The 23,096-nt window shown below is 37.6% G+C and overlaps 1 non-coding gene across 1 annotated transcript; it reads left to right on the plus strand.

Moving 5' to 3' along the window:
* Window positions 1–734: 734 nt before the first annotated feature.
* On the plus strand, window positions 735–842 carry LOC118970974 (U6 spliceosomal RNA). Its single transcript, XR_005059203.1, has one exon. It is a non-coding gene; the product is annotated as a U6 spliceosomal RNA (small nuclear RNA).
* Window positions 843–23,096: the final 22,254 nt, after the last annotated feature.

Raw genomic sequence — 23,096 nt, forward strand, 5'->3', positions numbered from 1 at the left:
GCAGGTGAGAAATAATACTTGTATTGTCAGTGTGCAATATCAGGATACTTAAGTGATCTCTTCCACTTAGGTTGTGTGTGTGCATGTGTGTGTGTGTATATACATATATGGGCATTTTTTTTAGTGAGATAGTATGTAGCTTACTAATTTCTCAAAGATGTCTATACATTCATCATTTTGAGAACCAGGCATAGCCTTATGTAAACAGTCAGGTCAGGAAACCAAGGAAATCTAGTAAGAGAGAGAAAAAAATAGAAAGAATAAGTGGAAAGACAGAAAACTTGGAAGTCCTGTGTCATGTTACTCATTCCCTCTTAAAGGCATTTATAGCACTGCCTGTGGCATCTCAGACTCTATCTGGATCTGCTAACATTGCTCTATTTGGATATTGATACGGTGTGTCTTATAAGAGGAACCAAGAAGCAGTTACATAAACTGAGAAAATAAAAAGGAAGTACAACTGTGTATTGACATCTCGGAGGGAATAGAAAAATTCTTTGGACTTAGAAAAAGCTACAAGACAGAATACAAATGATGACTTGGGCATGTGCTGAAGCTCACTGACTACCAGTAATGAAAACCCCAGTGGTACTGAAAAGTAAGGGCAGCGATGCAATAATCACATGTGGAAAACATTTTACATTTTAGAATAAAAATGACCAGTAAATTTTAATTGTTTAGAGCTGAATTTGTAATTCCTACAAAATTATTCTAAGCATATAAAATGAATATTAGTGCTCACTTCGGCAGCACATATACTAAAAATTGGAATGATACAGAGAAGATTAGCATGGCCCCTGTGCAAGGATGACACGCAAATTCGTGAAGCGTTCCATAAAAAAAAAAATAAAATAAAATAAAAAATAAAATAAAATAAAATGAATATTTAACAGGTTTTACTAGTTGATATAGCCTCTTTCCTCCTAAAGCCAGAAAACATCTAAATGTTACTTAGGGAGAAGTAATTGGATATTTTCTGTTTTACATACAGACATGTTCTGAAAACAAGGCTGAAAATGTTCACTTTGGTTACTGTTACATTTTGGTTATTTATAGTGAGGTTATTGTAAGTCTTCAGATATATTTTCTTGACATTTGTCAGTATTTCTTGATGTGAAGTTTATGATTTTTGTTTTCAAAAAGAAGATCAAAGACACTAGTTTAAGATTAGGAAGTAGTGGGAGTATTATAAGTTATAGCTCTAAGGAGATCTCGAACACAAAATTGCAGTATCAATAGAAGCAAATTATATTAATGGGATGTTGGTTAAGAATTCATTTATCGATCTGAGTAAGACTGAGATGCTAGGCATGTAAAAGAAGTAATCAAAGTGATCAAATGAAATGTGGTAGAAACCAGGTATGATCTTAATAAGAACTCAGATTAAAATGACCATTATTTTGAATTATTCTCTATGGGACTTGGGCAAAGCTGAAGGGACCACCTTCTGTTTACATTATGTTATTGTGCAGTAGCCCAGGGTGTGGGCTCCAGATTCAGGATACTTTTATTTGAGGCAAGTAGCTTGTATTCTCTGTGCTTCAGTATCAATTTATAGGTTGCTGTGGGAATTAGATGCTTTAATATCCTTAAAGATCCTAGCATATGCCTATTACATAGAAAATTTCTCTTTAATGTTATGCACGCTGTACCTACTGTCACCACTATTAATATTTATAATCTTTACCATTTATAATTCTTATAGTCTATGAAGAATTGTGGAGAGAATTTGGAGGCTGAAGAAAGTTATGACAATATTTAAGGAGATGATGAAAACAGAATCCATAACTATAGCCTTGAGACCTTGATGCTGAATGTTGATTGTTGACCAAAACAGACAAAAAGAGAATGAACTATTTAAATAGTGGTTTGTAAGTAGCTAGAAAAAGAAGAAGTGGTCATGATGAGCCAAGCTGGATTCATTTTGAATGAATCATGTCATTCTGAGTAAATTCTTTTTGACATAACTACTAAACTGATATAAAACCTCACCCATCCAATATCATTAGTGTTTCTGAACTTGATTAAGTCAGTAGAGAAGCTCTTTCATCTTGTGAACAAGATAAGGAAAAAGAAGACAGATACTTGAATATTTAACTGGAAAAATAATCCTGTAACTTTATCCGAGGGTCCAGATTAATGAATCAGTGTAAACATATAAGTAAATTTCTAATGAGGTCTAGCTTGGTTGTCCCCTGTGGAATACATTTCATCAATTAATGTATTCAATAATAATAATGACAAAGATGTTAAAAATAAAATCACAGGCCCAGGAGGGGGTCACTTGTGTTGGGCCAGGCCACCAAAGTGGAGTTTAATGCCTGGCCTAATTGCAGTTTCAGCTCCCCGAGAAATGTAGCCTGAAAGCCAGTCAGGAATATTTGGTCAGTGCCAATGAGGTAATCTGTCACATGAGCCCTGTCATCCCCCAAAAAGAAGGTGAGGTCCTTTGCAGGAAAGGACCCCCTGTTTTTCCTCCCAAGGGAAAATGACCTTGCCTGAAACAATCCCTTGTTTTCTTTTGCTAATAACTTCTTGCCCCTCCCACCTTCGTATGAATACCTTCCACTTTATGCATCTTTATTTGTGAGATGGGATGCTGCCCAGTTCAGCCATAACTTAATAAAGCAATTAGATCTTCAAATGTTGTCAGTTGAATTTTGTTTTTTATAAAGACTAGTAATAAAAGCTCTAGACTATTGATTTCTACCTATAGGCAGTTTCTATACAAACCTTCCTTTTCTGTCTAAGAAGATTACAATTTTCTCCAGCTAATAATTGTCTTTACAGCAGCCATATGCTCAAGGGTGAAAATTTCATCCCCAGTCCCAGAATCACTGCTGATCTGAGGCAATCCTTGTGCCCCTACACTATTTTGCTAATGATTGGTCTGGAAATGGGAATGAAGTAATGTTTTCACCTATAGAGAAAGCTGGCTGGGAAAGTTCCTGACAGTTAGAAGAAAGAGAATGTTTCCTAAGGCCTTCGGACCTTTGTATGAAGGAAAAATGGCTGAAGAGACTAACGTCATTCAGAGGCTATGGAGGGAAAAGCCTGCATGCCTAAATATAGCAGGGAAAAAAGGTACAAAGACCCCAATCATTGATAATGATAACATCCTGGAACCACTGAATAAACTAACCTCCGGCAACATGGGAAGTAAAACTTCCTACTGTGATAGCTGAGGGAGGTTGTACGTCTGGGAAAAGGAAATCCTGGGGCAAAATACCTCTAAAAACTGAAATTGGTCAAAGGGAGAAATAAAGTTTCCCCTAAAACTTTATTGCTTACAAAATGCAGTCCAGCGCCATTTCTCTCCCTTGCTCTGGAAGGAAGGAAGCAAGCAAGCCAGCCCCAAAGGGTGAGTCATCAGGGAAGCCATTCTACTCTTCTCCGTACCCGACACAACAATGTTTTCCACCCCCATATCCCAGAGACGTACAAACCATGTAGGTAGAGATTCCGAAGGCCTCTGCTTATATAGTACGCTCATGTCCACCAGCTCATCCTGGGTATAGGGGCAGAGCATGGAGTGCTCCACAACCTGGGGAGGGGGCTGCTCCTCCTACTGAGGAGCCTGCAGTTGTTTCATTTTTATTTTCTTAATTACAGCTGGGTGGGCTTTTAAAACAGGAGAAGATGGTACCTGTGGTGGCCTGGGTAGCAGATCCGCCAATGCCCCCACCTCCTCCTCTTCTCCCTCAGGCTTCTCCACCAACAGCTCCTCCTCCACGATTTCTGGGGCTGAAGGCAATACTCTTTCCTCCCCACCGCATCCTCCGCAACGCAGCTTTTCTTGCGATCGCCCCAACCCTTGCTGCTAAGGAGTCTTCTAGGAGCTTGACCTGTCTTTTCAGTAACTGTCTCTCTTCTTCTTCTTTTCTTTTCTTTTTTTTTGTTATTATTAATCTACAGTTACATGAAGAACATTATGTTTACTAGGCTCCCCCCTTCACCAAGTCCTCCCCACACACCCCATTACAGTCACTATCTGTCCATCAGCATAGTAAGATGCTATAGAATCACTACTTGCCTTCTGTGTTGCACAGCCCTCCCTGTGCCCCCCGCCCACATTATACATGCTAATCATAATGCCCCCTTTCTTTTTCATTCCCCTTACCCCTCCCTTCCCTCCCATCCTCTCCAGTCCCTTTCCCTTTGGTAACTGTTAGTCCATTCTTGGGTTCTGTGATTCTGCTGCTGTTTTGTTCCTTCAGTTTTTCTTTGTTCTTATACTCCACATACGAGTGAAATCATTTGATAATTGTCTTTCTCCACCTGGTTTATTTCACTGAGCATAATACCCTCCAGCTCCGTCCATGTTGTTGCAAATGGTAGGATTTGTTTTCTGCTTATCGCTGAATAATATTTCATTGTGTATATGTACCAATTCTTCTTTATCCATTCATCTACTGATGGACATTTAGGTTGCTTCTATTTCTTGGCTATTGTAAATAGTGCTGCGATAAACATAGGGGCGCATCTGTCTTTTTCAAACTGGACTGCTGCATTCTTAGGGTAAATTCCTAGAAGTGGAATTCCTGGGTCAAATGCTATGTTTATTTTGAGCTTTTTGCGGAACCTCCATACTGCTTTGCACAATGGTTGAACTAATTTACATTCCCACCAACAGTGTAGAAGGGTTCCCATTTCTCCACAACCTCGCCAACATTTATTGTTGTTTGTATTTTGGATGGTGGCCATCCTTACTAGTGTTAGGTGATATCGCGTTGTGGTTTTAATTTGCATTTCTCTGATGACTAGTGATGTGCAGCATGTTTTCATGTTTCTGTTGGCCATCTGAATTTATTCTTTGGAGAACTGTCTGTTCAGCTTCTCTGCCCATTTTTTAATTGGATTATTTGCTTTTGGTTAGTTCAGGTATGTGAGCTCTTTCTATATTTTGGATGTCAACCCTTTATTTGATCTGTCATTTGTGAATATATTCTCCCATACTGTAAGGTACCTTTTTGTTCTATTGATGGTGTCCTTTGCTGTACAGAAGCTTTTCAGCTTGATGTAGGTCTGACTTGTTCATTTTTGCTTTTGCTTCCCTTGCCCAGGGAGAGATGATCATGAAGAAGTTGCTCATGTTTATGTCCAAGAGATTTTTGCCTATGTTTTTTCTAAGAGTTTAATGGTTTCATGACTTACATTCAGGTCCTTGATTCATTTCAAATTTACTTTTGTGTATGGGCTTAGACAGTGATCCAGTTTCATTCTCTTATGTGCAGCTGTCCAGTTTTGCCAGCACCATCTGTTGAAGACACTGTCATTTCCCCATTGTATGTCCATGGCTCCTTTATCAAATATTAATTGACCATATATGTTTGGGTTAATGTCTGAAGTCTCTATTCTGTTCCACTGGTCTGTGGCTCTGTTCTTGTGTCAGTACCAAACTGTCCTGATTACTGTGGCTTTGTAGTAGAGCTTGAAGTTGGGGAGTGAGATCCCCCCTACTTTATTCTTTCTTCTCAGCATTGCTTTGGCTATTCAGGGTCTTTGGTGTTTCCATATGAACTTTTAAACTATTTGTTCCAGTTCGTTGAGGAATGTTGTTGGTAATTTGATAAGGATTGCATCAAATCTGTATATTGCTTTGGACAGGATGGCCATTTTGACAATATTAATTCTTCCTAGCCAAGAGTATGTGATGAGTTTCCATTTGTTAGTGTCCCTGTTAATTTGTCTTAAGAGTGACTTGTAGTTTTCAGGTTATAGGTCTTTCACTTCCTTGGTTAGGTTTATTCCTAGGTATTCTATTCTATTTGTGATGCTATTGTGATGCTATTGTGATGCTATTGTGAATGGCATTGTTTGATGCTATTGTGAATGGAATTGTTTTCCTGATTTCTCTTTCTATTGGTTCATTGTTAGTGTATAGGAAAGCCACAGATTTCTGTGTGTTAATTTTGCATCCTGAAACTGCTGTATTCTGATATCAGTTCTAGTAGTTTCGGAGTGGAGTCTTTAGGGTTCTTTATGTACAATATCATGTCATCTGCAAATAGTGACAGTTTAACTTCTTCTTTACCAATTTGGATTGCTTGTATTTCTTTGTTTTGTCTAATTGCCGTGGCTAGGACCTCCAGTACTATGTTGAATAACAGTGGGGAGAGTGGGCATCCCTGTCTTGTTCCAGATCTCAGAGGAAAAGCTTTCAGCTTCACACTGTTCAGTGTAATTTTGGCTGTGGGCTTATCATATATGGCCTTTATTATGTTGAGGTACTTGCCCTGTATGCCCATTTTGCTGAGAGTTTTTGCCATGAATGGATGTTGAATTTTGTCGAATGCTTTCTCTGCATCTATGGAGATGATCATGTGTTTTTTATCCTTCTTTTTGTTGATGTAGTGGATGATGTTGATGGATTTTCTAATGTTGTACCATCCTTGCATCCCTGGGATGAATCCCACTTGGTCATGGTGTATGATCCTTTTGATGTATTTTTGAATTCAGTTTGCTAATATTTCTTGAGTATTTTTGCATCTATGTTCATCAGGGATATTGGTCTGTATTCTTTTTTGGTGGGGTCTTTGCCCGGTTTTGGTATTAGGGTGATGTTGGCTTCATAGAATGAGTTTGGGAGTATTCCCTCCTCTTGTATTTTTTGGGAAACTTTAAGGAGAATGGGTATTATGTTTTCTCTGTATGTCTGATAAAATTTTGAGGTAAATCTATCTGGCCTGGGGGTTTTGTTCCTGGGTAGTTTTTTGATAACCGCTTCGATTTCTTTGCCGGTAATTGGTTTGTTTAGCTTTTGTGTTTCTACCTTGGTCAGTCTTGGAAGGTTGTATTTTTTCTAGGATGTTGTCCATTTCTTCTAGGTTTTCCAGCCTGTTAGCATATAGATTTTCATAATATTCTCTAATAATTCTTTGTATTTCTCTGTGGTTCGTCGTGATTTTTCCTTTCTTGTTTCTGATTCTGTTGATGGGTGTTGATTCTCTTTTTCTCTTAATAAGTCTGGCTAGAGGCTTATCTATTTTGTTTATTTTCTCAAAGAACCAGCTCTTGGTTTTATTGATTTTTGCTATTGTTTTATTCTTCTCAATTTTGTTTATTTCTTCTCTGATCTTTATTATGTCCCTCCTTCTGCTGACTCTAGGCGTCATTTGTTCTTCTATTTCCAATTTTGATAATTGTGACATTAGACTATTCATTTGGGATTGTTCTTCCTTCTTGAAATATGCCTGGATTGCTATACACTTTCCTCCTAAGACTGCTTTTGCTACGTCCCACAGAAGTTGAGGCTTTGTGTTGTTGTCATTTGTTTCCATATATTGCTTGATCTCTATTTTAATTTGTTCACTGATCCATTGATTATTTAGGACCATGTTGTTAAACCTCCATGTGTTTGTGGACCTTTTTGCTTTCTTTGTAAAATTTATTTCTAGTTATATACCTTTGTGGTATAAAGTTGGTTGGTAGAATTTCAATCTTTTGGAATTTACTGAGGCTCTTTTGTGGCCTAGTATGTGGTCTATTCTGGAGAATGTTCCATGTGCACTTGAGAAGAATGTGTATCCTGTTGTTTTTGGGTGTAGAGTCCTATAGATGTCTACTAGGTCCATCTGTTCTAGTGTGTTCAGTGCCTCTGTGTCCTTACTTATTTTCTGTCTGGTGGTTCTGTCCTTTGGAGTGCGTGGTGTGTTGAAGTCTCCTAAAATGAATGCATTGCATTGTATTTCCTTCTTTAGTTCTGTTAGTATTTGTTTCACATATGCTGGTGCTCCTGTGTTAGGTGCATATATATTTATAATGGTTATATCTTCTTGTTGCACTGAGCCCTTTATCATTATGTAATGTCCTTCTTTATCTCTTGTTACTTTCTTTGCTTTGAAGTCTATTTTGTCTGATACTAGTACTGCAACACCTGCTTTTTTCTCCTTGTTGTTTGCATGGAATATCTTTTTCCATCCCCTGACTTTTAGTCTGTGCATGTCTTTGGGTTTGAGGTGAGTCTCTTGTAAGCAGCATATAGGTGGGTCTTGTCTATTTATTCACTCTTTATGTATAGGGTTCTTTATGTACAATATCGTGTCATCTGCAAATAGTGACAGTTTAACTTCTTCTTTACCAGTTTGGATTCCTTGTATTTCTTTGTTTTGTCTAATTGCCGTGGCTAGGACCTTCAGTACTATGTTAAATAACAGTGGGGAGAGTGGGCATCCCTGTCTTGTTCCAGATCTCAGAGGAAAAGCTTTCAGCTTCACACTGTTCAGTATGATTTTGGCTGTGGGCTTATCATATATGGTCTTTATTATGTTGAGGTACTTGCCCTGTATACCCATTTTGCCACTCAGACTCCTCTCCTCCCGCTGGGAGCTGGGGTGAGGGGTGCTTGGTTCCCACCAGGCTGTGTCTTGTACCTTTTGATTGGTGCATTCAGTCCATTTACATTTAGGGTCATTATTGAAAGATATGTACTTATTGCCATTACAGGCTTTAGATTTGTTGTTACCAAACGTTCAAGGTTAGCTTCTTTAGTATCTTACTGCCTAACTTAGCTCAGTTATTGAGCTATTATTGACACTGCCTGGTGATTCTTCATTTCTTTCCCTTCTTATTCCTCCTCCTCCATTCTTTATATGTTGGGTGTTTTATTCTGTGCTCTTTTGTGTTTCCTTTAACTGCTTTTGTGGGTAGTTGATTTTATTTTTTGCCTTTAGTTATTATTTGGTTGGTCTGCTTTCTTTGCTGTGATTTTATTTTCTCTGGTGACATCTGTTTAGCCTTAGGAGTGCTCCCATCTAGAGCAGTCCTTCTATAATACTCTGTAGAGGTGGTTTGTGGGAAGCAAATTCCCTCAACTTTTGCTTGTCTGGGAATTGTTTAATTGCTCCTTCATATTGAAATGATAATATCATGCTGGATACAGTATTCTTGGTTCAAGGCCCTTCTGTTTCATCACATTAAATATATCATGCCATTCTCTTCTGGTCTGTAATGTTTCTGTTGAGAAGTCTGGTGATACCCTGATGGGCTTTCCTTTGTAGGTGACCTTTTTCCTCTCTCTAGCTGCCTTTAAAACTCTTTCCTTGTCCTTGATCTTTGCCATTTTAATTATTATGTGTCTTGGTGTTGTCCTCCTTTGGTCCCTTCTGTTGGGAGTTCTTTGTATTTCCGTGGTCTGAACGATTATTTCCTCCCCCAGTTTGGGGAAGTTTTCAGCAATTATTTCTTCAAATACACTTTCTATCCCCTTTTCTCTCTCTTCTTCTGGTACCCCTATAATGTGGATATTGTTCCTTTTGGATTGGTCACACAGTTCTCTTAATATTGTTTCATTCCTTGAGATCCTTTATTTCTCTCTGCATCAGCTTCTATGCATTCCTGTTCTCTGGTTTCTATTCCATCAATGGCCTCTTGCATCTTATCCATTCTGCTTATAAATCCTTCCATAGATTGTTTTATTTCTGTAGTCTCATTCCAGACTTCATCCCTTAGCTCTTGCATATTTCTCTGCATCACCATGGTTATGACCTTTATTTTGAATTCTTTTTCAGGGAGATTTGTTAGGGCTGTCTCCCCAGATTCCTTCTCAGGGGAGGATGTCTGGGTTAGTCTCATCTGTATCAAATTCTTCTGCCTTTTCATGGTGATAGAGGTAGTTGTGGAGAGCTGGTGCATGCTTGGAGAACATCCCTTCTTGCTGGTTTGTGGCCTTCCTCTCCTGGGAGAATGGTGACCCCTAGCGGCCTGTGCTGGGCAGCTGCGCACAGATGGGGTTTCTAATTCTTGCCCAGCCTCTGTGAAAGAAGTTGTGTCCTGCTGCTGTGGGCATGGCCAGCCTCAGGCTGCTGCTCCACTATGGCAGAGCAGTGTCAGAGGGGAAACAGGCGGGAGCCTGTTTATCGCCATGAGGGCCCTCCTAGCTGTGCTGCCACCCAGAGGGTTAGGGCACCCAGAATTCCCCAGGATTCCCAGCTGCTGAGCTAAGTGTCCTGCGATGCTTCCATCCAGCAGTGGGGTCCCTGTCCCTTTAAGTCTTTCAAGAAGCACATGCTTTTCTTTGTTCCGGAGGTGCCGGCTTTGGGACCTGCTCACAGGTCTTACTCTCCTGTTTCCCTAGTATCCAGCCCTCCATGCATGCACTGTGTCTGCGCTCTGGTGCGGGTGGCTGGGGCTGGGTGTTCAGCAGTCCTGAGCTCCCTCTCCCTCCCCACTCTGACTCCTCTCCTACTGCCCAGAGCTGGGGTGAGGGGTGTTCCGGTCCCACCGGGCCGTGGCTTGTATCTTACCCCCTTCTTGAGGCGCTAGGTTCTCACAGGTGTGGATGTAGCCTGGATCTTGTCCTATGTCTTCTGGTCTCTCTTTTAGGGATAGTTGTATTTGTTGTATTTTCAAGAATATATATGGTTTTGGGAGGAGATTTCATTGCTCTACTCACGGCACCATCTTGGCTCCTCCTTTTCTCTCTCTTCTTTAACAGCATCCCATAGGTTATTGCCCAGCTCCTCCAAGCGATGCTGAAGTGTGTCTCTCTCTCACCTAAGTCCCTCTCTCTCCTCGCCAACCCTCTCGATAATCCTCTCTTTCTCCTGTATAACATTTTCCACTATCTGGATGAAAAGAGACCCTACAATGTCAGCCACTACACTACCCGCTAAGGTCTCCAAGCCGTCTTCCAACTCACGGAGGGCTAATTCTGCAGCTTCTGGTGTTTCCACCCTTCCCCAGTTCTAGGGAAGGACCCCCCCATCTAGGACATATTTTACCCTAGACCAATTCCCCAGTAGGGGTTCCCAAATTGGAGGCCCCACAGCTGGGGGGATAGTAACAGGTGAAGCAGGTGTCGCTGCATCCACAGGGGCAGTCCTGCCAAAGGTCGCACCCATTATGACAGATTTTGTGTTCAGAGGAACCCTGCCAACTTCTGCCAGGTGTAAGTCTGGGGAAAGGAAATCCTGGGACAAAATATCTCTAAAAACAGAAATCAGTCAAAGGGAGAAATAAAGTTTGAAACCCGTTTATTGCTTACAAACTGCAGCCCTGTGCCGTCACTCTCTCCCCTGCTCCAGAAGGTAGCAAGCAAGCCAGCCAGCCCCTCTCCTTAAACTCTCAGGTTCAGACGTGCCCTCAGTTGCCCAGGTAATTACCGATTGACATGGAGATAAACTTCTCTCCACCCCTGAGGATATGCAAATGCACTAAAGCCAGTCAAGATTTTCTGGAAATGTTACAATTTTACCCACAGAGGGTTTTCTGTACCTTACGACCTAACACATCTGAGCTGCAGAATCTTGCGTGCCAGGCTGTGGTTCGTGTCCTAAGCCCACTCTCCTATTTAATTATCTTGATAACATTGTGTATCTACCTTTTATAAAGAAGTAAATTGAGGCTCATAGAGGTAAAGTAATTTGCCCAAATCTTACTGTGGATTAACTGCAGAGTGAGATTTATATGCAGCTATTCTTGAGTTTAACATTTGTTTTCTTAGCTATTTTAATAGTCTTAACAGTTAAGATACAGGAAGAATGATTATAAAGGTTTTAGAGGTGTAGCAAGTATGTTGAGTGGCATATTAAATCCCAAGAACCTGGAAAGACAGGCAGAGTATTGAAGCTGCTGCTTTGGTCCTGAGGGTGTTTTTGCTGAACTAGGCCATCCTGAGTTTCAGACTGATGACCTTCTGAGGAACTGTGTGTGGAGACAAAGCCCGGGATGCAATAAAAAAGGTGGAATTAATGTAGGAATTCTGAGGTCCCAGAGGGTTATAACCTCAGGGTAAGTGTGAATTAGAAGCTAACCTGTCCCTACCCACTGTCCATAACTAGGATCTTACAAGGTAAGTTTCTCAGCCACTTAGCAGAGCAGGAGATAAAAAGGTCCTAGAGAAATTGTTGCCATGTATGGGATTTTATACTGAGTTGTAGTAAAAATTTTTGTCCCTTGGGGAGTTAAAAACAAGAGCAATAGGAAAGCTGTCCTCTGTTCATGAGTAGTTAACCACGCAGACACGCGGACACAGGCCGGAAGGAAACAGGCGCAGCTGCATTGCTATCGGGCAGAATAGACTTTGGTGTATAAAAGAATTGCTAGAGATGGAGCCAGTCACTTCCCAAAGATAAAAAATTAAATTCATAAGGAAAATCAAAGACTTATAGATACATGGTTACCCAATAGCATAGCCTCAAAATATACCCAGGATGACTTTTTAGACCTGCAAAAATAAATAAATAAATCTCCAGTCATAATGGCAGATTTTAGCAGATACCTCTTATTAGTTAATGGAACAAACACACCAGAAACTAAATATGAGATGAATAATATAATTAGCCTTCTTCACCTATTAGATTCCCAAACTCAAGAATGTATATGTATATATATTTTAAAGCATATGTGGAAAAAAAAGTTAAAAATTGTGTTCCATTAGGATATTTTTTAAAAATTTCAAGGGACTGAAATGATACACAGCATGTTCTCTCCTCAAAGTGCATTTAGGTATAGAAATCAGTAAGAAAAATGTTACCAAGAAAATCTCTTTAAAATGTACATTAGGAAATACAGTTTTATGTAATTGATGGCTCAAAGAAGATCTCATAATGGAAATCAGAGGTGTTAAAAAGTAAAATGCAGCAAAGTAAATTTGAAGATCTAATTGGCCTTCTTGGGATTCATGAACCGGGCAGCATCCCACCTAGAAAGGAGGTGCAAGGCCCCCACCAAATGGAAGGGTTTTATAGGTGGAAACACATGGGACAAGGAGATGGTTAGCAAAAGAAAAGAAAAGATTATTTCAGGCAAAGTTACCCTCCCTTTGGGGAAGGCAGGGACTCTTACCATGCAGATTGCCTCCCCAGGGCTGAGCAGGACATGCTAGCCTGATGGGTTTAAAATTCCACCCCTGGGAGAGGCTGAAACTGATGTTGAGTTAAGTGTTAAGTCTTGGTGTGGCTTAACATAAATGACTCCATTTGGGGCCTATTTCTTTTTAACCAAGGATATTTTTACCTTAATATTATGAAAATTCAAAATAGAAAATCTAAGGGAATATTGCTAACATTAAATAGAAAATGTAGCCTTAAATGCTTATCTTGGAAAATAAGGCTGAAAATTAATGTTAACCATGTTCTAAAGGTTAGAAAAGGATAGCAAAATATACCCTAAGAGAATATAAAAAAGAATATAGTAAATACAAGAGCAGAGATTCATGGTCTTGAAAACAGTTATGTAAAAGAAAGTATCACCCACCCAAGCTAAAATTTGCCTGTTTTGGTGAGAACAGATCAATAAAATTGATAAACCCTCTGGCAAATTTGATCCTGAGGAAAGGAAAGGAGTCATAAACTATCCATATAAAGAATATGCCCAAGGAATGTAACAGTAGGTGCTATAGACTGTAAACAGATAGATAGGATTCTGATTAGTTTATGCCAACAAATTTGAAAATATGGAAAAAATGTTCAAATTCTTAGCAAAATATAAATTTCCCAAAGTGAGTCAAGATTAATAGAAAATAGTAATAGTTGTCTAAATACAAAATGAACTGAGTAATGAAAAGTCTTTTCACAAAGAAAACCTCAGACCAAATGGCTTTACTCGTGACTTTCATCAGATAATCAAGCAAAAATAACTTATTTTATATAAACTCATCCAGTGAACGGAATAGGAGGACCATTTTAATTCATTTTATAAGGCGTATGCAGTTTTGTAATTTTTCGTGAGGTACTGAAGGCTTTCTCTTGAGATTTGGAACCTGGATTCCTGATAATACAAATTCTATTCAACATGATACACACAAATAAGGCAAATTAATGAAAAAGTTTAGCAAAGATTCTGGATACAAAATCAATACCCAATAATAAATAAATAAACAATGCTATACCAGCCACAAACAGAAAATGTTATTTTAGAATGTAACATTCAACATAGCAGTAGATATACCAAATACTTAGGAACAAGTTCAATGAAAGTGTGCAAGATCTCTTTGGATAAAATTATGACATTTTTTGAAGGTCATTAAATATGTAAGTAAACAGATATATGATGATAATTGATTAGAATACTTAGTATTGTAAAGATGTCAGTTCTCCCCAGATTTATCTGTATTTAGATGTGATGCAATTATCACTAAGGTCACTTCACATTTGTTGTTAGGTTTGAGGAGTTTATGCTGAAAGGAGGACACTCTTAAAGAAAAAGAACTTGATTGTTGTTGAACATGTTCTAACAACTGTTGAGAGTCCTTATAAAGCTGTAAAATAAAGAGTGTGTTGTGTTTGGAGCAGGTTTAGACAAATAGGACAGTGGAATTGAGCAGAGTTCAGAAACAGATCCAGAAATACATAACTAGGGTGGCACTGCTATTAGGTAAGAAAATGAAGGAATTTTTAATTTATGATAGTGGGATAGTTGAATGTATCTCAAAAGTGACCAAAAAATGTTCTATTTCTCATCCTACGCACAAAAGTTAAATGCTGGTGTTTTAAAGGTAAGATTTTAACATATTCAATAAGAGAATATATTTATGTACTTGATATATAGAAATATTTCTTCTTTAAGACATGAAAACCCCTAGCCATAAAGGAAAAGATTGATTAGTTTGACTACATTAAAATTAAAAATTTCTTTAAAAATTCAAAAGGATGAAGACAAAGAGAAGTTGCAGCAAATGTAAGCAATGAAATATATTCATAAGATAGAGATTTTTACAAATGAATGAGGAGAATCAGACATTTCAATAGAAAAACAGGTAAAAGGCTTGAATGGAGACCACACAACAGGAAATCCAAATGGTCGATAGACAAAAAGCTAATCTATCACATTTCTTATTAAGGAAATACAAATTAAAGTCATAGCCAGATATTACTGACTCACCAGAGGAGGATGTGAAATTTAAAAAAAAATTAGTGTCAAGAATGATAAGTATAGTTTTTTTTGATAAATATTATTGGGAAACAGTACAATGTTACCTTGTAAAGTTGAAGATATGCAAAATAGTTATTCTGTTCCTTAGAGAATCTCATGTATGTACCAGGAGATATAAAAATTTTTATAGCATCAGGTTTTAATAATAACTCCAAATTGAGAGCAACATAAATGTTCATCAACAGGAAAATGGATTAAAAAAATGCAGTATACTCACAGAATGGGATGTCAGACAGCAAGTAAACTGAATGTACAGTTAGATGTAATAAGAGTAAATGAATCTGACAAATATAATGATAAGCAAGAGAAAGAAATCATTTAATAATATGTAAAATGTTGCAATTAGTTAAAGTTCAAAAATAAAAATAAATGACTACATTGTTAAAAGCAAGGAATAATTTTTATAGAAGGATATTTCCAGGCAGGAGGAAAAATGATCTGGAAGAGAAAGCTATAATTTTATCTGTCCTAGGATTTATCAAAGCCCTGTTTATTCAACTGATTAAATTAGGTGTCTGTTTTTTCAAATGTACCTCAAACTATATAAGTATATTTAATGAATTTTTAATGTATGATATATCTCAAAAAGCTATGTTTAGAAAAAGAATGAACTTAAAGTTATATTTAACATTTTTATTCATGTGTAACCACTGTTATAAGCATATATCTTATGCTTGTATGTGAGTGTATTTGTGTGTGCATATGTTTGTGTATGTAAAATTGATTAAATTATATATGTCTATATATTTTTAGCCTGCATGCTTCACTTTACAATATATTTAAAATGTACTTTATTCCTTTAAAGGTAATTTTACATAATTTGAAGGATGTACAGTTTCATTAATTCATAAAAATATTAAGGTGAATTTTTACATACCTACACACAAAATATACAACAGAATTTTGTGCCTTACATACAAAATAATGTTGGTCATGGACTTTTGTACACAAACATAGAAAGTGGCAAAAAACTTAGAAATTTTCTAATCAACAAGATCAGTATTATCCAAAAAGAACTAGTATTTCAAGTATAAAAATTAAATACAAAGAGGGTAAAATTTTTAACCTCTGGACTTTCTAGATAATAACTGAATTACCCAGTTCATATTTAAAGATGGCTATGTTCAGACCAAGTAATGAATGCAATGAAATGATTTGGCATTAGAATATTTGATGAAGAGATATGGGTCCCATGCATTGTAGATTTAATATAGACACAAGAGCTGTTTTTGAGTATTTGAAGGGCCATTATGGGGAATTCTGGTTATTCTTGTCAAGAACATCTCCAAGGATACCCAAAGCACAAAGGAAATAAATAGATCAATTGGACTTCAGCAGAATTAAAACTGTCGCACTGCAAATGATACCAGCAAGAGAATAAAAAGTCAACCCGCAGAATTGGAGAAGGTATTTGCAAATCATGTATATGGTACAAGACTTGTACCTAAATACATACAGAACTCTTACAACTTGATAATTAAGAGATAAGTAACCTGATTGAAAAAGGGCAAAGACTTGAATAAGTATTTCTCCAAAGAAGATATACAAGTGGCCAACAGCACAGGAAAAGAAGAGCAACATCTTGAGCCATATGGGAAATGCAAATCAAAGCCGCAGTGAGTTACTACTGCACACCCACAAGAATGACAACAATAAGAAAGATGGATAACACATGTATCGCTGAAGATGTAGAAAATTTGGAACGCTCATACCCACTGCTGGTGGTGGTGTAAAATGGTGCAGCCATCTTGGAAAACAGCTTGGCAGTTCTCTAAAATGTCAAATGCAGTTACCAAATGACCTAGAAATCCCTCTCCTAGGAATACACCCAAGAGAAATGAAAGCATGTGCCCACAAAAAATCTTGTACACATGTATTTATAGTAGTAGTATTCAAAATAGCCAAAAAGTAAAAACAACTGAAATACCGATCAACTGATGGATGGATAAATAAAATGTGTCATACTCATACAATAGAATATTATTTAGTAATAAAAAGGAATGAAGTACGATATACACTATAATGTGGATGAATCTCGAGAATATTGAGCTAAGGAAAAGAAGCCAGTCAAAAGAAGAGGCCACGGATTATATGATTTCATATTTATGAAATATCCATAATAGGTAATTTATAGAGACAGAAAGTAGTTTATTGGTTGCTTGGTCTCAAGAGATTGGTTCAGGGAGGTATGGAGTGAATGCTAAAGGATACAGACTTTGTTTTTCTGATGATTAAAATATCCTAAAATGATTATGGTACTGGTTGCTCAACTCTGTGAATATACTTGGAATGAGTGAATTGTATACTTTAAATAGGTGGATTGTATGGTATGTGACTCTCAATATACCTATTAATAAAATAATGACCCAAAGAGGTGAAATTGGAATCAGTGAAAAGCAGGTATAGGAAGACAGATTTTGGTTCATTATGTGGGGAATGACTAGCTGATGAATTCCTAGCTAATGAAACCGTTGGAACTGATGGAACCGCCTTTCTCCTCACTCCAACTGTTTAAACCTGGGTAGAGCAAATGGAGGTCTGCAACAATTTGTGTGGTCTACAGATGGCCTTCCAGGTTTCTTTCAACCTTGCAGCTCTTGGTTATGTGAGGAGGGGCCTAGTTTGATATCATAATTAATATTGTATAAATAACTCAATCCCTTTGTAGGTGGGGTAGGGCCTAAATACATAAACAAAATAGTTAATAAAATATGGAATGACTCCACAGTATTCATTAAGTTCCTTTGTGAATCAATTCTCTGTCTAAAATAAAAAGACAACTTATCAATTTCAAAGGATTGTGAGTTACTTCCATTAGGAGACAACACATCCCCTGCCTTATGTTCACATTAAGAAGCTAATATTCCCATGCTTCCTCTTTCCCCTTCTCTGTTTCCTTGGAAAAGAAATAAACCTTAAACTTTAATGGGGTGAGTGTTTAGCTTTAGAAGAAAAGAAATGCCTCAACACATGCTTTAATGGATACTTCTGATTTAGGAATTATTCTGGAAAAAAAAATAGATAGTCTTGCCCAAAGCACCTGTATTCTAACTTCTTTTGCAAGTCACTTAGCTCTTTAAATCTCAGTTTCTTTGTTAGCAAAATGGGGATGATAATAGTGCCAAACTCACCAGATACTTAGAATTAAACTAAACGAGATAATCCATGGAAACCCCTTAGCTTCATGCCTTGTATAGGATAAGGGCTCTATAAATGTTTATTTAAAAGCCCAAACAAAACCACATGACTTCCATCCTCAGAATGGGTACCATATAAACAAAGCTTCAGAAACTCAATGAAGATTTAGAAAAGAAAACTGGATTTTTTAATCAAGGGATCTCTTATGAGATTTATTTATATTTACTTTGATCTCAGCACAGTTTTCATCTTTCCAGTTGCCCAACTTGTCCTCAGACTAAGAGAGGTAGAGAATGGATTGGCAAACAGGGATTTCTAGGCATACATCAACATGTCACCTCATATATGCCCCTCAAGACCAAAGATGCATCTTTTTAGTGGACTGGCAGAAGACAGTTGGGAATAATTTGTTATATGTATTTATCAGAACATTACTGTATTTCTATGGACATATGTGGAACCTCACAGGGCATTTTATACATTAAAGACTTGAAATAACTGATGGAATCTGTCACTTCATTCTTGGTGTTTAAAATACATCCCAAACAAATCCAACATAAAATAGTGAAAATTTCAGATTTAGTGCTGACACTAAAAATATAAAAGCATGAATAAGTTGTATCTTGGATGCCTGTCTACCTTAAGTTTTATTTTACATTCCTGCAACAGTCTTTTGCTTTGGGCTGATGGGCAGTCATAATCTGAGTTCTGAATTTAAAGCTTGGGTAAAGGTGCAACGTTCAAAAGCTAGATGGATAATTGTTTCATTGACCTTCAACTTGAAACAAAACTGTTCTGGAGACTAAGGTGATTGTTACATCAGTAAATAGTTGTGATACCTAAGTGGTACTTTTCCATTTTCTGAAATTTTTGATACATTTCTAAAAATGAGCACATGTGACATGTTTCAAAAAATATTTCTAGAATAGCAACAGGTCAATTTCTTTCTGATTTATGATTATTTTATTTTAACTTTTATTTTCCCACCTTTTTTGGTGCTGTAGAGCTAATTAATAGTAGAGACATTGAAAGACATTACATAATTTCAGTGTGGAGGGAGCCACCAGGATTTTTAAATATCTTGAGGGATCTTTTTCTTGTATTTTGGTGTAAAGGCATCTATCTCCTCCCACCTCTAAACCGAATTGTATGAAAGAGGTAATTCATATCTGTAGAATTTCTGTCCTCTTTTCAGTCTTCATAATTAATACCCAGGTTCAGGTCCTCAGAACTTCTCGTCAGCTTTCTAACTGGTCATCCGACTTCTTGTTTTCTTCTTTTCTTTTCCATCCTTTATGCTACTATCACCCTCCCCTAAATCTTCTCCACCAACATGTACACACCCATTATCAGAGTGTACCTGATAAAATTCTACTAATCCCGTAAGAAGAAGCCAAGAGAGATTTTCTCATGGTTAATTTCTCTTACTACCAAAAGCAGAATTAATATATTTCTTATGTGTGACCCTGAGCACTAAAATACTTTCCTTAAATTTAGCATATACCATGTACTATTACAGTTTTAAAAATGTATAGGTTTATTCATTTTAAATTGTGAGCTCTTTGAGAAACTGGATTCTTTCTCTCTCTATATACATACATTTGTAATATAGCCCCAAGCCTACCATAATTCTACATCTTTGGAGATGACTTGGGGTAGATAGAGGTATGGTAGATGAAGAGAAGTGAACAATTTTAAATATATACTACGAAAGGAAGAACTATTAGATGTTGATGATGAATTAGATGTAACAGAGGAGAGAAACAGATCATCTAGATAAATGCTATGTTTTTGTCTTGAACAATTGGAACTGTTTAGTGAGTTGTGGAAGCATATAATATTTGTGTGTATGTGTGTGTGTGTGTGTGTGTGTGTGAAAATCAAATGTTCTCTGTTTTACAGATGTTCAAAGAACAGTCAGTCGGTCAGGGATATAATATACATTTGGGAGACATTAAATTATAGGTAATATTGAAATGGTGGAGACAGCCATTGTAATGGTAGAGACAAAGTACAAAGAGTATGCATATCCAGGAAAAGTTTTCCCAGAAATAATCTTAACAATTCTTCAAAATCAAAAAGGTAGAGGATAAGGAACTGGGGTAAGGCAGAGACTGAGGAAGAGAAGTCAATGAAATGGGAACAAACCAAAGGAGGGTGGCATCTCAGGGATTGCGGTAGCCTGTACCGTTGTGCATAGTTGTCCACTCTCTGTCCTGTAACGGGATTATTCATCCCCATTGTAGCCTTGTAAGTCTTAGGATACTTGTGCATAGTTGTCCACTCTCTGTCCTGTAACGGGATTACTCATCCCCACTGTAGCCTTGTAAGTCTTAGGATACTTGCACACTCCACTGACCATGGGCTCAGTTGGGTGACTTGCTTTTGCAAATGGAATGTGAGCAGACATGATGCACCCCGTGCTGAAGCAAAGAATTTAGAGGCAGAGCAAGTTCCTGACAGGCCTTTTGTTCTTGAGCTCTCTGCCAAGAGAAGGTATGGTCCACAGAGAAGCTGCTCTTTTAACCTGGGTCCCAGAATGAGAAGGCATGTGCAGCAGGTATGAACCCAAAGGATAACTTGAAGCAGGGCTATGGCAGGCGCAGCACAGAAGCTGACATGGAACTAGAATCAGAAAGAAATATTAGTTTTCTTAAGCCAATACATTTTTGCATTTATTTTTTATATAGCATAATTCAGCCAAAGCAGACTAAGACAGAAGCCAAGAGAAAAATTTCAAAGAGGATGAGGAGTGGTCGGTCAGTTAAGCTGAATATTACAAAATTGTGTAAGATAGGCATATATAGAAAGGTGTTCACTAGATTTAAAACGTGGAGGTTTGTTGTGACTGTAATTTAAAGTTTAATCCACGTGGATTTAAGCAAGACCAGAAAGTGAGAAAGTGGAAATAATGAATGTAGACATATTTTCAAACGTTTTTTTTTATGGCAGTGGTTCTAAAAAGTGAAGTGGTAGCTGGAGGTGAATATATGTCAAATGTTTAAAGACAGGAGATAATACAACATGTATGTTGAAAGCCCTGATTAGTGTTGACTAACAATAATTAGTGAAACTGGTAATATAGGAGAGGGAGAGGAGATAACCTTGGGAGCAGAATCTTGAGAAAGTTAGTGGTTTTGTGTTTCAAAGGCTAGGATTGACCTTTAGTGAAAGGAGAGACCTTTGTAACCAAGGAGAGAGAGCCAGTGTAGTAAGTATTGCTGCAGGGGGGCCCGTGGACTGCATGGTGGGAAGATGGGGGAGTTCTTGAGTGAAGGCTGTTTTCTGAAAGAGGTAAGAGGTGAGTTTATTGGCTGAAGGTGGGGTGTTAAAGGAATGTAGGGGTTCTGAGGAGAGAGGGTAGAATACACGGTTGCTGTTTCCACGGAGGGGAAGCAGACTTATTAGGGAGAAAGAGTAGGATGACTGGGCAGAGTTGAATGTTTATTTGAGGTTTAGGATTGTGAATTTAAAGTGAATTTAAAGTCTACCTTTGTGTGGGCCATTCTCAAGCAACATTCAGCTTCTTGAGTGCGGGTTTGGAAAAGGCTCAGGCAACTTGGGAGTTCTGCCAGATGTGCGTGTCAGAGGAGGGAAGGGTGAGGAGTAGAGGACGTCTTCAAGGAGAGATTATAATCATGGTCATGGAATGTTAGTAAGGAATGAGAAGAGAGAATGAAGTGACAGATAATGGCACTGAAGAGGAGTGAATGGAGCGAAGGTCCTGATGAATAATTACTGCTCATGTAGTCCATGTGCTGTTGGTATTAAATGAATAATTAGTAGTGAGAATGAACTGCTGCTGCTGAAGGTTAATGGTGTTAAATAGGAAGTATCATGGGTCCAGATAATGTTTTCTTGGAAACCAAGTGCGATGTGACTCATTGTGGTAAAACTTTTTTTTTTTTTAATCTCCCTTCCATTGCTAAAGTGTGCAGAATGCTGGTAATGGCAGGGGAAATTTAGCTTCCAGAAAAAGTACAGACACAGAGTATTTCAGATTAGAAAATCAGTGGGCTGCAGCCTTACAAAAGAAGCCAGAGGTGGTTTGGGTGTATAGTGAAGGGAGGCAAGACCTTCCTTTGAAATCAGCTGAGAAAAGATTTAGTACAAAACACATGCATCTTGAGCATGCGTGTAATCATATTCTAAGGGCAAACCTACAGAAGAAACAGCTATTTTGCTAAAACTTTATAAAGAGGATAAAGAGAACTTCAGGAAAGGAACTTAGCTCAAGTGTAATGTTTCCTAAAAAATTAAAGCAATATGGATGTAGAATGGAGGAATATTTTCTGAATAACTTGAACCATTATATGTTAACTCTAAAAAAGACAAGAGTTAGAATCTTTCTAAAGCCCCAAATAAAAATAAATGAACTTTTAGAATTTAATTTATGCTATTCTTTTCTCATAAATTTCTTATAATAGCATTCTCCTTTTCTCAGGAAATCTCAAGATGAAAGATAAATGGAAAGTCATTTACCAATATGCATTATTACAAAATTAAGATATTTAATATCTTGTTGACATTTTCTTTTTTTTTTACTTTTTTGTTGGTTTTAGTACATGTAAGATGAGTTCATGTCTTTTATAAATTTACTTGTGATCTTCTTCCTCTTAACAGTTTTTTTCCATAGACCTGAGTTCTTCAACCATATCTATTATGGTTTTAAAATTAATGCTAATGTATTTTCAAGCTTCTCACTTGGAATTTGAGCTACAGTTACTACTCACAGCTGTGTGTGGAGTGAATGGGAATAGTTGCGAGGTAAAATACAGGACACCTAGTTAAATTCGAATTTCAGATCAATAGCAAATAATTTTTTAGTGTAAGTATGTTCCAGGCAATATTTGAAATTCTAATTTTATCTGAAATTGAAATTAAACTGTGTATCCTGTATTTTCATTTGCTAAATCTGACAGCCCTAAATGAAAGGCAGTGTTGACAACCTGTCCTCTTGTCAGTCTCCCAGTGCTGCCCCAGGTCCTGTGACTAATGTATCCTAGATGCCCCAACCAAAGGATAACTGGAGGCAGGACACTACACCAGTGGGTTGTAGGATGTGGCTCGGAGCCCAGGCTCGG

This window comes from Manis javanica, chromosome 10 (assembly GCF_040802235.1).
Source record: "Manis javanica isolate MJ-LG chromosome 10, MJ_LKY, whole genome shotgun sequence".
In the NCBI taxonomy this organism is placed as follows: domain Eukaryota; kingdom Metazoa; phylum Chordata; class Mammalia; order Pholidota; family Manidae; genus Manis; species Manis javanica.